The sequence below is a fragment of the Glycine soja genome, chromosome 20 (assembly GCF_004193775.1).
Source record: "Glycine soja cultivar W05 chromosome 20, ASM419377v2, whole genome shotgun sequence".
NCBI lineage: Eukaryota > Viridiplantae > Streptophyta > Magnoliopsida > Fabales > Fabaceae > Glycine > Glycine soja.
Window position 1 is genome coordinate 32,999,747 of NC_041021.1, and position 14,226 is coordinate 33,013,972.

Here is a 14,226-nt window from a genome sequence, read left to right on the forward strand (position 1 = left end):
GTCTGACCCGAGTCACATGAGTTCAGTTGGAAATTTTTTTCTGTGATACGACGTCGTTTTGTGCCCACTGCTCCACTCTAGTTTAGGGATTTTGCTTCTTTCATTTTGTGTTTGTCCCTATTCTTCATTCGCGATGAGTTGGAGCTATTCAGACGATGCAAGACCAGACGATGCGGTGCGGTGGTTGCCTGGTTCAGTTGGAAGCCACGAGTCCCACCCACAAACACGACGAGCTCAAGAGAAGCTTGGCAGCTTGCTGGTTATGTCAACGACGAGCTTGAGAGAAGCTTGGAAGCCGCGAGTACCACGAGCCACGACCCACGAGGTCCACGATGAGCTTGAGAGAAGCCGCGAGTCCAGGTGAGAATTTTAGAAATTTCATGGTGTTAGCTTAGTGCTCTAATTCTTCTTTCAGTTGTTGTGATGCATTTGCTTTAGTGGCTTTGCCTAAAGCTTGGGTAAGAAATTTGTCTTTGTACTTGTGGGCAAGAAATTTGAAACAACACAAACTAAAGGACATGTTAATGTTGGTCTAGTCAGAGATCACCCTGCTGTGAAAAGGTGTAGTGGGCTAGTGGCACAAGTTTACAAACTTCTTTTAGTAAATCTAAATTCCTAATGTCTATGATAAATGATGTTAATCATTAATCTAGATAAGAAACTACAAGAAGAGCATTTAACTTTTGGAAATCATGAAGCATGAACAAAAGAGGTAACAAGTAAGCTTCCTATCAGAATTGCCTCTTCCACAATACAATTGAAACTGATATTTCTGGAAGGATCAACACTAAAATACTCTTACAAACACAACCCATTGATGTAACCCAAATAGATGATTTAAGTAATTTGAGAAGGATAAGTATGGTTTGGAAAAATATTGTTTGAAAATAGTTAGTACTAATAACTGTCAAGAGAATTAAGACTGAATGGAAATTAAGTTGACAAAGATCAGAAGAAATAGTCAGTTAAGGAACATGAGGACCTATGAGTTTACAATCAGATACAAGTTCCAACAACCTAAAAAGCATATGGTTAAAAAAACAATGTTGAGACAGAAACAAACCCACACAACATCAAATTAAAAATAAGTAACCTGCATTATTGTCATTTGTTTGCAAAATGGTGCATTTTGAATATATTTACTTATTATCCATAGGTATTTTTTTTTTTACGAAGTAGACTCTTACGAGTTTATGATTCGAGTCTACAGAGCTCTCACGAGTCTGCCTAGACTCTCGATTTTGATAACCTTGAGGTGCACTGTTGAGTAATGCCTACTATAGTTAGATAGATGCCATAGCTAAATGTTGGTTTCTTTGTTATTAAAACGTTTCACACCTTTGTTATAAAAAAGTAAATCAAAATTGGTTTTGAAATTGGATTACCCATGAAGGCCACCATTGTTGATAATCCCAAGTAGACAAAATATAAGTTGCACTGTAAATAATAAATAAAATGAAAAATTAGATAAATTATTAGTAGTAGTTTGCTAGAGCATACATCTACCATGAGAATAATGATGGAGATTATTTGATATATGTTATCTGATCATACAATAAATTTTCCTAGGAACTTAAATCTCTTCATTAGAAAAGTTACTAGTTAAGTGTGACGGTTGCAGACCATGCATATATACGTGTGTTAGTCTTAGGATAAGGTGAATGTGAATTATGGAATTGCATGAGAACAACATTTTTGTCCCAAGCTTGCAGTCTACTTCCCACGTTTAATGAGGGTTGTGAGTCACTGCATGTTGTGGGTTTCAGTGGTAGAAACTTGGTTTAAATATATACAAATTTAACTTGTTTGCCTTATTGACAAGTCATGCAATCAGCTAGCTTGTCTTCGAGCAACGACACACCTTTCACCAAATTATGTTTCTCCATATAAAAATTCCAACATGATGGAAATGCCCTAGCCTTTTGTGCCATAATTCTGCATTGCTTACAGTGCTTAGAATGCTCTTTGTTCTTCCACCATTAGAATTAGAGCAAAGATTTTTGCCCTCATTTGCACTTTGAATATATCTCTACCATTTGCATCTTTAATTAGGCACCATTACCATGTTTTCAAATATGACTGCGAAACCTTTTTCAATCAACTTTCCAACACTAAGTAGGTTTTGGTCAATGTCAAGCACTTATAAAGCATCAGAAATATATTTCAAACTTGTTAAGATATCTACAACTTGATTTACTTTGACCTTGATTTGAATAAATTCACCATGTCCAATTTTGACTTTGGAAATGATAGTTTTATCAAGCACTTTTAATAGCTTTTGGTCATGTGGTTTGTGCTGCCACTGTAAACCAATCATGAATCACTAGAGCTATTACATACTCTATGCATCCAAAGCTTATCATGCACTCAACATGAGGCCTCAACCAACACTTTCTTTGTGGGTGATTCCTCTTTTTGTAGTATGGACATGATGGATAAATCCAATCCCTATTTTTGTTATTGTTGTCAGTCTTGTCACTCTTCTACTCATTGTTGCTCTTCATCCTGAATCTTTTATCAAAGCTTGGAGAGCACCCTTTTTAGACTGTTCTTTTCTCACCATTCTCTTTTTTTCTTGTGCCTTTTAATGCATTTAATAGTTATATTAAGGTAAATATTAGACAGATCTTTAGTATTTTCTAAAGAATGGATTGTGGCTTGAAATCTCTCAAGAACAATAATAAGTATTTTCTTAACCATTTTAGAATCAGAAAATTCAAAGCCATGCAATCTTACTTATTTGCAATGTTGAGAAGTTTATTGGCATACTCTTGAATCTTGATTGTTTGACTTCTTCATTTTTTGTATCTCAAATCTTGTAACCAGATTCAACACTTCTAGGCTCTTTATCTTTTCTTTTCCTTCACATTCATCTTTAAGGAAGTGCCAAATTCCTAATGCTGATTTCTAGTGAATTTTCTTGTGAGATAGCATAAAATAAAGCTTTAAACTGAATTTACAACGTTCCAATTGATTTCAAAATGGTGTAATCGATTACAAGATATTGGTAATCGATTACCAGTGTGTTTGAATGTCGAAATTCAAATTCAATTGTGAAGAGTCACATCCTTTCACAAAAATGCTTTGTGTAATCGATTACAATGATTTGGTAATCGATTACCAGTGATTGTTTTCGAAAAATTCATTTCCAAAAGTCACAATTCTTCAAGTGACTTGTTTCTGAAGATTCTTTCAAAAGTCACAACTTTTCTAAGTGACTAGTTTTAAAAAGAAATTGCCAAGAGTCACAAACTTTGACTTGAGTCATCAAAAGATTATAAATATGTGACCATGGCATGAATTAAAAAAGATCTATCATCTCTTTCAATCATTCTATGTTTCAATCTATCTTTCAACATCTTTTTTCTTTTCTTTCAGAACTTTCTGGTTTCATTTCTCTTCATCTTTCTAAAAGTTTTTGTTCAAAACTTTCTCTTCCAAGAAAAGTTCTTTGTTCAAAAACTTGTGCTATTCATCTTTTCATTCTCTTCTCCCTTTGCTAAAAATAATTCGCTAAGGACTAACCGCCTGAATTCTTTTTGTGTCTCTCTTCTCCCTTTTTCAAAAGAACGAAGGACTAACCGTCTGAATTCTTTTGTGTCTCCCTTCTCCCTTGTCAAAGAATTCAAAATGACACAGTCTGAGAATTCTTTTGATTTTCCCCTTTCCCATAAACAAAAGTTTTCAAAGGACTAACCGTCTGAGAATTCTTTTGTTTCCCCCTTCACAATGTTTCAAAGGACTAACCGCCTGAGAACTTTGTCTTAACACATTGGAAGGTACATCTTTTGAGGTACAAGTAGAGGGTACATCTACTTGGGTTGTTGTGACTGAGAACAAGAGAGGGTACATCTCTTGTGGATCAGTTCTAGTGAAGGGTACATCCACTAGGTTGTTCAAAGAGAACAAGGGAGGGTACATCCCTTGTGGATCTTTGCTTGTAAAGGAATTTACAAGGTTGAAAACAAATCTCAAGGACCGCAGGTCGCTTGGGGATTGGATGTAGGCACGGGTTGTTGCCGAACCAGTATAAAACTCTTGTGTGTTTGTCTTCTTCTTCCCTACTCTTTTAATTTCCGTTGTGCACTTTATTTATCGCTTTTACTTTTGGTTAAGTTTCTTTTCTATTCTTTACTTTCTTAACAACATAGTAAAAGCCTAAGAAGGGTAGATTTTTAATTAGTAAAGGTTCACTAATAATTAATTCAATCCCCCTTCTTAATTATTCTGAGGCCACTTGATCCAACATGTTTGACTTCTTCATTTTTTGTATCTCAAATCCTGTAACCAGATTCAACACTTCTAGGCTCTTTATCTTTTCTTTTCCTTCACATTCATCCTTAAGGAAGTGCCAAATTCCTAATGCTGATTTCTAGTGAATTTTCTTGTGAGATAGCATAAAATAAAGAAGCTTTTTCCTTTGAATTTCTAGCTTTTCTTTCCTTCCCGTTTTTAAGTTGAGTTAGTGTTGGATTATCCAGCAAAGAAAGAACATCATAGTTCTCCTCTACAGATTCCCAGAGAGATCATTTGCCTCTAGGTATGTGTCTCTATTATAGGCTTTGGCTGCCCAAATAGGATAGTTGTCATCATCAAGAATAGGTGGGGCTAGTGCTATGTAGGATGAGTCTTTTTTTTTTTCCAATTTACAGGACCCTTCAAAAGAGAGCTTTGATGCCAATTTGTTGGTACAACATGAACTAAATGGAGAAAATAAATAAATTTTGAATCAAAAGAACTATGTTAATTCATTGCATTGCTCCCTTTTTATAAAGTTGAAACATGTCAAAAAAAAGGGAAATAAATTTCTAATCACAAGTCATATCCAACATATTTCTAATAACCAATAAAGTATTTCCTAAGACATCTAACAAATTACTAATATCAAGCAATAACAAAATACAATTTTCCCTAAACATTGGGTCCAACATTTGTTCAACAATCTTTATGTAGCAACCATCAACTCAAAGAAGCATCACATTGAGTAAAAGCCTTCTTTTAGAAAAGAAAGTCCTTGAGCCACCCCAATGACTATACTATATCTGCTACCCTAATCTAACATGCTTCCATGAAGAACATCATAGAGGGAGCCATTTGAGATATATTCATATAGTATATATGCAGTATCAATGGACAGAACATAGGCCAAAGGAGTCATGACATTTGAATTGTTCAATTTTGCAAAGACTTCTAGCTCTTTTCCAAATTTATCATGACTTCCCAATGGCAATATCTTGTTAGAAAAGTTTAGATTCTTGATAAAATAGATTGATCCAAAGGGCATGATGGCAATGTAATACGTTTGAAACCTAGTTTTCAAAGTAACATTTGATGTATCAGCAACAACTTCCATGGCTTTACCAAAGTTAATTCTTGATTTGTGAATTGCATTAGGAGTTAATAAATTACTTACGATGAATTGAGGTTGCCAACAACTTTTTCTTGACACAACCAGTTGAATGACAATGCCAACAAGAAAACTAGTTGGTACAATTGCAATGCGAATTGTCACATGAACAGATATTCCCTTCTTAGAGACAATGTTGGGCCTATTGGCTATTGTATGGTCAGGTGAGGTATTATTTATTAGACCAGTTCCAGAAGATACAACTTTAAGATGTTGACTGAATTTTGGAATTTCACCAGACAGCAGTGCATTGTTGGCAAGTAACAATTGTGTCAAAGTTGACATTCAAGTTAGTTGGTTGGGAATTGGACCAGGAAATTTGTTATTTGAGAGATCCAAGACTTGCAGGCTATCCAAATTACCAAAATTGTTGGGAGTATTACCACTAAAGTGGTTGCTACTAAGATTCAATGACACCTGCAAACTCCCCGGCATGCTTGGTATCACACCACTTAGTTTGTTTTCCCTGAGTTGGAGTTCAAAGAGAAATTTCAAGTTGTCAATGGATGTTGGTATGGAACCACTTAGATTATTGGTTTGCAAGTTCAGGAAAGTAATATTGCTCAACTTTGTAATCTCAAATGGAATTGATCCACCCTGAGAATTCCAACTCAAATTCAGTATTGACAACTTATGAAGTTGGCCAATTTCGATTGGGATTGCACCATTAAGCTTGTTCATTTGAAGCCTCAAGACTTGAAGATTGGTAATATTACCAAGCAGTGATGGCAACACACCAGTCAAGTGATTCTGAGCTAAATTTAACATTGTCATTTTCCTGCAAGATTCCAATTCAACTGGTATTGATCTGGTCAAGTCATTGTTATCCAACTCCCAGTATGTCAAATTAGGAATTGCTGCAAAAGAACCTGAAGGAATATTTCCACTAAGATGATTACCCCTAAACCTTAACCTGAACAACTTTGGAGAAAAATTTGTAGGCACTGACCCATTAAACATATTATTTGACAAATCTACAACCTGCAACTGTGATGGGGATAAAAGGTCTTCTGGAATGGGTCCAGACAATTTATTAATACTAACATCCAAACTCGTGAGATGATTTGTAATCCCAGGAGGTACAAGACCTATGAAATTGTTCTGATTTGCCGCAAATGTTGAAAGCTTTGTGAGGTTCAAAAGGGAAGTTGGAATTTCACCAGTGAGGTTATTAGAGGAAAGAACCAAACTTTTCAAGTTAGACAACTTCCCAATATTGCTAGGAATGGACCCTGAGAAAAGATTTTCCCTAAAATCAACCTTGGTCAAGTTTTCATAACTCAATAATTCATCAGGGATTTTTCCACCAAAGTGATTGACAGGAAGCACAACATGCTCAAAAACCCTCAACTCAGACAAAGTTTTCACCACATGGTAGGCACAGCTTAGACAAAAAGAGTGGAAGTCTTATATTGTTTTAATAAATGTTTGATTATATTATAATATTGTAAAGAAAAGTAAAGGCAGTAAAAATGTTAAGAATTTTTTGACATAAATAATGAAAATAAACATTTTAAAACACCATCCCCTATTTCTATCTTAAACACTTTTGTCACCTCCCCCCCCCCCCCAGCCAACCACCCCGAAAATAACATGCATTGTTAACAAACAATGTGTAACCTTATGATGACAAACCATAAATCGTACATAATAAAGGCAGGCAAGTAATGGCTATCTCATATGTATTGCTTATTAAGATAATTTGTTGTACTTTAATGACCAATTACAGAAATGTGGTCCATTGAAATGCCATATCCGCTCCTTTTTGTGGATGACAAATACATATATCGTCTATGTGTTTGATTTAATTTTCTTTTGACAATTGTATTCCTGCATTTAGCTTAAACAATTTGTATTTCTTGTAGGTACTACTATTTAAGTGTGCAACGAAGTTAACGATACCGAAGAACTTCTTCTTGCTTGACTGAACATAAAATCATCTAATTATCATTGTCGTTACCGCACCCAAAGTTTTTGTTACAAGCATCTTTTGAGGTATGTATGTGATTCTCACACTTATGTGGTTAATTATTACATTTGTTGTTCACATTTGAGTATTGTTTAATATTACATTTTTCTGCATTCTGAGTGAACCATAGTTCCCCGTTTGAGATTGAATACAACGATTAATACAGACAGTTTGGATTAATCGTTGTATTTAATCTTGAATTGTCCGTTGGGACAATTTGGGAAGACTATTTTTTTTTTACTTAATTCTTACTTATAGGGTAAGTATGTTGTGTTAATTTTGACTAAATTTCGGTTTTATGCATCTTGCTTTGTTCTCCGGGTGCATACAAGATCATGGTGAATTCATGTCACCACTTTCATGTCGCGTACTCGGAGACCAATGTGACATGCTGCCAAAATTTCGTCAAATTCAACATAACCTACTTAACTTGTATGTATGATTCAAGTAAAAAAATATCTTCCCGAATGGGATAGGGTCACACCTTTTTATGAAAAAAGAGAGGTTTTCATGCATATCGGATAATGTATCCCGTATCATAGTACACCAAACATGGAATGAAGTTGGATGAAAGTAGGACACATAACTCATGAGGGGTTGAAAAATTCTTGCAATTTGTGAAACAAAATGCACCAGAAATGGGTGGAAAATATTTGTGTCCATGTGTTAAATGTCTGAATGGGAGACGACAGTCATTGAATGACATTAGAGCACATCTTATATGTGACGGTATCAGTCCTACTTATACAAAATGGATATGGCATGGTGAGTTACCATAGATGTCAACAGTCCCTCCGATTGAGGCAGTTGATGTACAAGTCAGAGATCGTATAGAAGACATGCTACGCGATCTTAGGCAAGAGGGTTTTAGGCAAGCACATGCACCTTATTATGAAAAATTAGAAACTGATTCTAAGAAGTCATTATATTTGGGATGTACAACCTTCACACGGTTATCGAGGGTGTTAGCTTTGGTGAACTTGAAGGCAAGATTTGATGGAGTGACAAAAGCTTCACTGAATTGATTTTGTAATTGAAAAATATGCTTCCTAAAGATAACATGTTACCCAAGAATCATTACAAGGAAAAGACAATATTTTGTCTTGTGGGTATGGAATACCAAAAAATACATGCATGCGCTAATGATTGTATTGTGTATAGAAATCAGTTTGGCGAAATACGCAACTACCCTACATGTGGGGTCTCACACTACAAAAAGTGAAGTATGAAGAATGCAGTGATGATGCAACCACAAACAACGACCGTCCAACAAAGGTGTGTTGGTATCTTCCAATAATACCAAGGTTTAAGCGATTGTTTGCTAATGCAGATGACGCAAAAAACGTAACATGGCATGCAGATGACAGGAAAAATGATGGATTGCTCTGTCATCCCACTGATTCTCCCTAATGGAAGACAATTGATTAGTTGTATCTAGATTTTGGACAGGATCCCAGAAACCTAAGTGTTGGTCTTTCTTCTGACGGAATGAATCCTTGTGGTAACTTGAGCTGCAGCCATAGTTCATGGCCTATTTTGCTAATGATTTACAACCTTCCTACTTGGTTGTGCATCAAGCGAAAATACATTATGTTTTGTATGATGATAGCCGGTTCAAGACAGCTAGGAAATAACATTGATGTCTATCTTGTTATCTTGATTGAAGACCTAAAAATATTATGGGTAGAAGGGGTTGATGTGTATGATAGGAATCTTTAGCAGAGCTTCAGGTTGCGTGCAATGATATTTTGCACCATTAATGACTTTCCAGCTTATGGGAATTTGAGTGGATATAGGGTCAAAGGACACCATGCATGTCCTATATGTGAGAAAGACACAAGTTACATCCAACTAAAGCATGAAAAGAAGACAATGTATACAAGGCATCGAAGATTTCTAAAACCTTATCACCTGTATCGACGAATGAAGAAAGCATTTAATGGAACATTAGAGATTGATAGTGCTCCGAAACCATTGAGTGGACACAAAGTTTTTGATCGGATCAAGGACATTATAACTATGTTTGGGAAGACACAAAAAAAGGATGGGTCCGACAAGAACATTTGGAAGAAAAGGTCAATATTCTTTGATCTTCCTAACTGGTGCGATCTACACGTGCGACATTGTCTAGATGTAATGCATGTCAAGAAAAATGTGTGTGATAGTTTAATTGGCACCCTTATTAACATTAAAGCAAGACAAAAGATGATTTGAAATGTCGTCAAAATTTAGTAGACATGGGTATATGACAGCAGTTGCATCCAGTATCACAAGGTCATCGAATGTATTTGCCCCCAACATCTCACACAATGTCAACGACAGAGAAAATTTTTTTTTGTCATTTTCTAAAAAATGTAAAAGTCTCACAAGGATACTCTTCAAATATCAAGAATCTTGTATCCATTAATGACCTGGAATTGGTTGGGTTGAAGTCACATGATTGTGACGTTTTAATGAAATAATTATTGCCTATAGCCGTTCCAGGTATATTACCTGACAAAGTTAGGGTTGCCATAACTCGATTGTGTTTTTTCTTCAATGGGATCTACAACAAAGTCATTGACCCTCAACAGTTAGATGATTTGGAAAATGAGGCTTCCATTATCATTTGTCAATTGGAGATGTATTTTCCACCATCATTTTTTGACATTATGATTCACTTAGTTGTTCATCTTGTACGAGAGATACAATTGTGTGGGTCCGTCTTTCTATGGTGGATGTATCCGGTTGAGCGATACATGAAGGTGTTGAAAAGTTATACGAAGAATCAATATCAACCCAAAGAAAGCATTATCGAAAGGTACGTCGCAGAAGAAGCTATTGAGTTTTGTTCTGAGTATATAGAAACTGGTACACATGTTAGCCTTCCTCAAAGTCATCATGAGTGCTCACGACAAAGTAGGGGAACATGAGGATTCAATGTTGTAACAATGGATCGACAGTAGGTCTCACAAGCACATCTATATGTACTAAACAACATAGCATAGGTTATCCCGTAAATGCTCACAAACAAAATATGGCAGCTACTCACCCAAAGATGAACATGATGAGGGTGTTGCAAGAGCACAACAGGACATTCATTAACTGGTTTAGAAAAACAATCTTCCTTGATGACAGTGTCTCTAAAACATTAAGACTATTAGCTGTTGGGCCAAATCTCAATCTCCTCACTTGGAAGGGATATGATATCAACAACTATTCCTTATACACAAAGTCACATGATGATAAAAGTACCGTGCAAAACAGTGGGGTGACCATTGATGCTCATTCGGATCACTTTAGTAATGCATCAAATAACAATCCGATTCAAGTGTCCATGCCTTATTTTGGAGTGATTCAAGAAATCTGGGAGCTTGATTATTGTGAATTTAAAGTGCTTCTCTTCAAGTGCAAGTAGGTTAATGGAAATGTGGGTGTGCGTCAAGACAAAATGGGGTTTACTTTGGTTGACCTTGAAAAGGTTGGTTACAAGGACGAGTCTTTCATCATGGCAGCACAAGCTAGACAGGTGTTTTATGTCCAAGATCCTAGTGACTAGAGATGGTTAATTGTTCTATAGGGGAAAACAAGTGGTATCCCTTACCATATTGATGCTTCTACACTTGATGTTAACAAGATGCCCACGTTCTACCCACTGATGCCTTCCATAAATGTTGAAAATAAGGAGGAGGATGTACATGCAAATCGTAACGATCATGATGAAGGTTTATGGAAGAATACGGCTATGTAACTGTGGTATATACCCAAATAATGTTTAATATATGAAATTAACTATTTTACATTTTACAATTGTGGTTATTTACAATTTGATGCTTACATGTTATTCTAATTACTTTGTGTTTACAGATTTTTATTTTTATTTTAGACAGGACCCATGGCAACATCCCCAAGTTCCCTTCCACCTTCATATGCTCCTTCGACAACTACGTCAAGGAAGACTAGACAAACTACCCGGCTCAGAAGATTGACTGGCAGAAGCTTGGATCAGCCACGACTTACTATCAATGTCAACCCTACAACTGGTAGAGGATTAGGCCCCCATAAAGAAAAGTTCCATAGTTTCTTGGGGGTACTAGTGTAGGAAAAAATCTCAATTGTACATTCCAGTTGGAATGTTGTCATGGAATCTCTAAAGAACCTAATATGGGATTACATTTTGGTAAGTGCAGTTAAGTAACCCTTTCGGTTTGTTTTTGTTTAATTAAGTTTCAAAGGTCATCATTGAGTAAGCATTTGAATACAATTTTTTATTGTAGGGTAAGTTTGACATCCCTGAAGGATCAACTACCAAGGAAAAGGTCATGTCAATGGTTGCCACGAGATCGAGGCAATTTAAGTCTTTCCTCACCACTAAATATGTATATGCTGACAATGAGGGTGAAGATAAACATGATCCTTCTGCAAAGTATGGTCTTGATCCAAAAACTTGGGAACAATTTGCAAAGAGCCGACAAACCCCTAATTGGCAGGTTTGATGTAACTAGTTTTTAGTTAAAATTTGATTTACGTTAAGTTTGTTAAAGTCATTATTTAGTGGAAACTATTTATACTTCATGATAGGGAATACGGAAAAAAGCTCAAGAAATTCAAAAATTCGATGACTGCCCCAACTTACTGTCTTATGGGGTTACGATCTTCTAGAAAAAAATTGATGGACGAGAAAAGGAAGACAAAACTCTAGCGAGCTGAGTTTATAGAAAATTCAACTATGCTCGTCGACCATCCATCCCCGATTGCAAGTCATGTGAAGTGGAAGATGGCCCGAACAAAGCGATATGGGCATATGACATCTACAGCGGCACAACAAATCTCTGACAAAATTGTGAGTTCATGTTACAAGTTCATTGCAATACATATTTTGGTATGAAATCCATGACCTAAGTTTACAGTATAACTCCTTTTTGTGGTTGTCACAGGATGATTTACAGGAACAGATGACACAAGGCAGCTTTGTTCTCGACGGTAGTAAGGACATATTGAATACTGTGCTTGGCCATCCGGAGCATCCTGGTCATGTTCATGTAGTTGGGCATGGTGTGACCATCAGTCGGTACTTGGAGAGGCATCCCATGGCTCTAACATATCTTCGACAACAATCACCCCCGATCAATTGGTAGAATCATAGGAAATCTTAACGAAGAGTGGAGGAGAGAGGTAGAAGAGGAAAACAAACACAGTATGGAGATAATGAAAAAAGAGTTGAAGGAGGAGATCAAATTTGATTTATCCCAAATGGCCTCACAACACTCACCCCCAGTAGACGCATTGAACCCCCAGCACGGCTAGTGGCCTTGGGAAAGGTGTTTGAAAGTGTTGTCACGATGCACAATATCCCTTATGCAGATGATATGGTGAGGGTCAGTGTTGTAACAGTTTACGATGCTGACACGCGGGTCCCATTTTTGACGTTAGAGATTCAGTATGTAAGGGAGGTCATTAACACATTCATTGGATGGCCGACATATCTTGTGAAACCTATATCTGATGTAAGTAAATTTATTTTCCCTCTGATTGTTTTTATTGAAATTGACATTGTTAACACCTATTTCATAACATAAATGTAATTGCTATTTTCATTAACCATAAAGGATTCACACAATAATGTGCTGAAACTGGTTGGACGTGTTGAAAGGTGCAATACAGGTGTTGGAGAGGATCCATTGGGAGAATTGATGAAGATCTTGTATGAAGTTTACCAGAAGTCAGTTCAATTGCCATGGGATGAGACAAAATTTGGGCTTCCAAATGTAAAAGCATTGTTTTTCATCACACATGCAGATCTAACTGAAATAATATTAGGTGACAAGTGTTTGAACATATCTATATTATAGTTATGGATGATGTAAGTAAATTGAATTACAAGGTTTTATTTGTATTACCTCATAATGAATATTGTTTGAATGTAATAGGTTAACAATATTGATGTTAAATGTTCGAAATAGGTTTATGGATGACTGGGGTACAAGCAAAGGTCATGGTTCAGTGTATAGTTTCCTTGAGCCTCAGTCTATACACAATGTTAAGGATGGACGTCAACAATGTCAACATTACATTGAAACATGGGTCACGGAGTCACAATGATAATTGTACTTAGGAGCTTACTTGAATCAGTAAGTTAAATTTTTGTAGTAGATTCTAAAAATATTTGCATTATGAAGTACCTAATTATAATTTTCGACTTTAGGGCACATTGGCAACTCGTTGTTCTATGTCCAATGGATAACATTGTTGTTGTTTTTGTTCTTTACAGAAGAAGCCTGATATTAACATAAAAGCTACAATTAATAGGTTTTGCTAAAATTTATAATTGATTTAGTGTATAACTGTTGTACAATATATGAAAAGGATTTTGATGTTATATATGTTATTGTTATTTTTGTAACAAGTGCAATGAAGACAATAAGTAGTACTTTCGAAGGTGTGTTTGATCAAGCTGCACTTTGGTGGATTGAACTAAAGGTTAGTAATTATTTAATCAATATGTGTTTGCAATGAAGACACTTGTAACTTTCTATGGTTTGAATGTTAAATATATTTTGTATGTTGAATTTAGAGTCATGTTCAAACTGGAGGCTATGAGTGTGGATATTATGTGATGCATTGGATGTGGTGCATAGTTACTGACGATTTGAAGGATGAATGGAACAGGGTATATTTACTTACACAAATTTTAATTGTTAGTTTGGTTAATATTTGTTGATTAATGTTTGCGGTCATTACTAATAATGTCATGGCTTGTCAATTTTGTAGTGGTTTTCTGATGGAAAAGCGTTAGACGTGGAGGCCATCACAACACTTCGCAAGAAATGGGTAGCATATTTTTTAATTTTTAAAAACATGGGATGTTAAA

The 14,226-nt window shown here is 35.8% G+C and overlaps 1 pseudogene; it reads right to left on the bottom strand.

Annotated features, from left to right (window-relative positions):
- Window positions 1–5,050: 5,050 nt before the first annotated feature.
- On the bottom strand, window positions 5,051–7,160 carry LOC114402001 (annotated as a pseudogene).
- Between the last annotated feature and the right edge of the window lie 7,066 nt (window positions 7,161–14,226).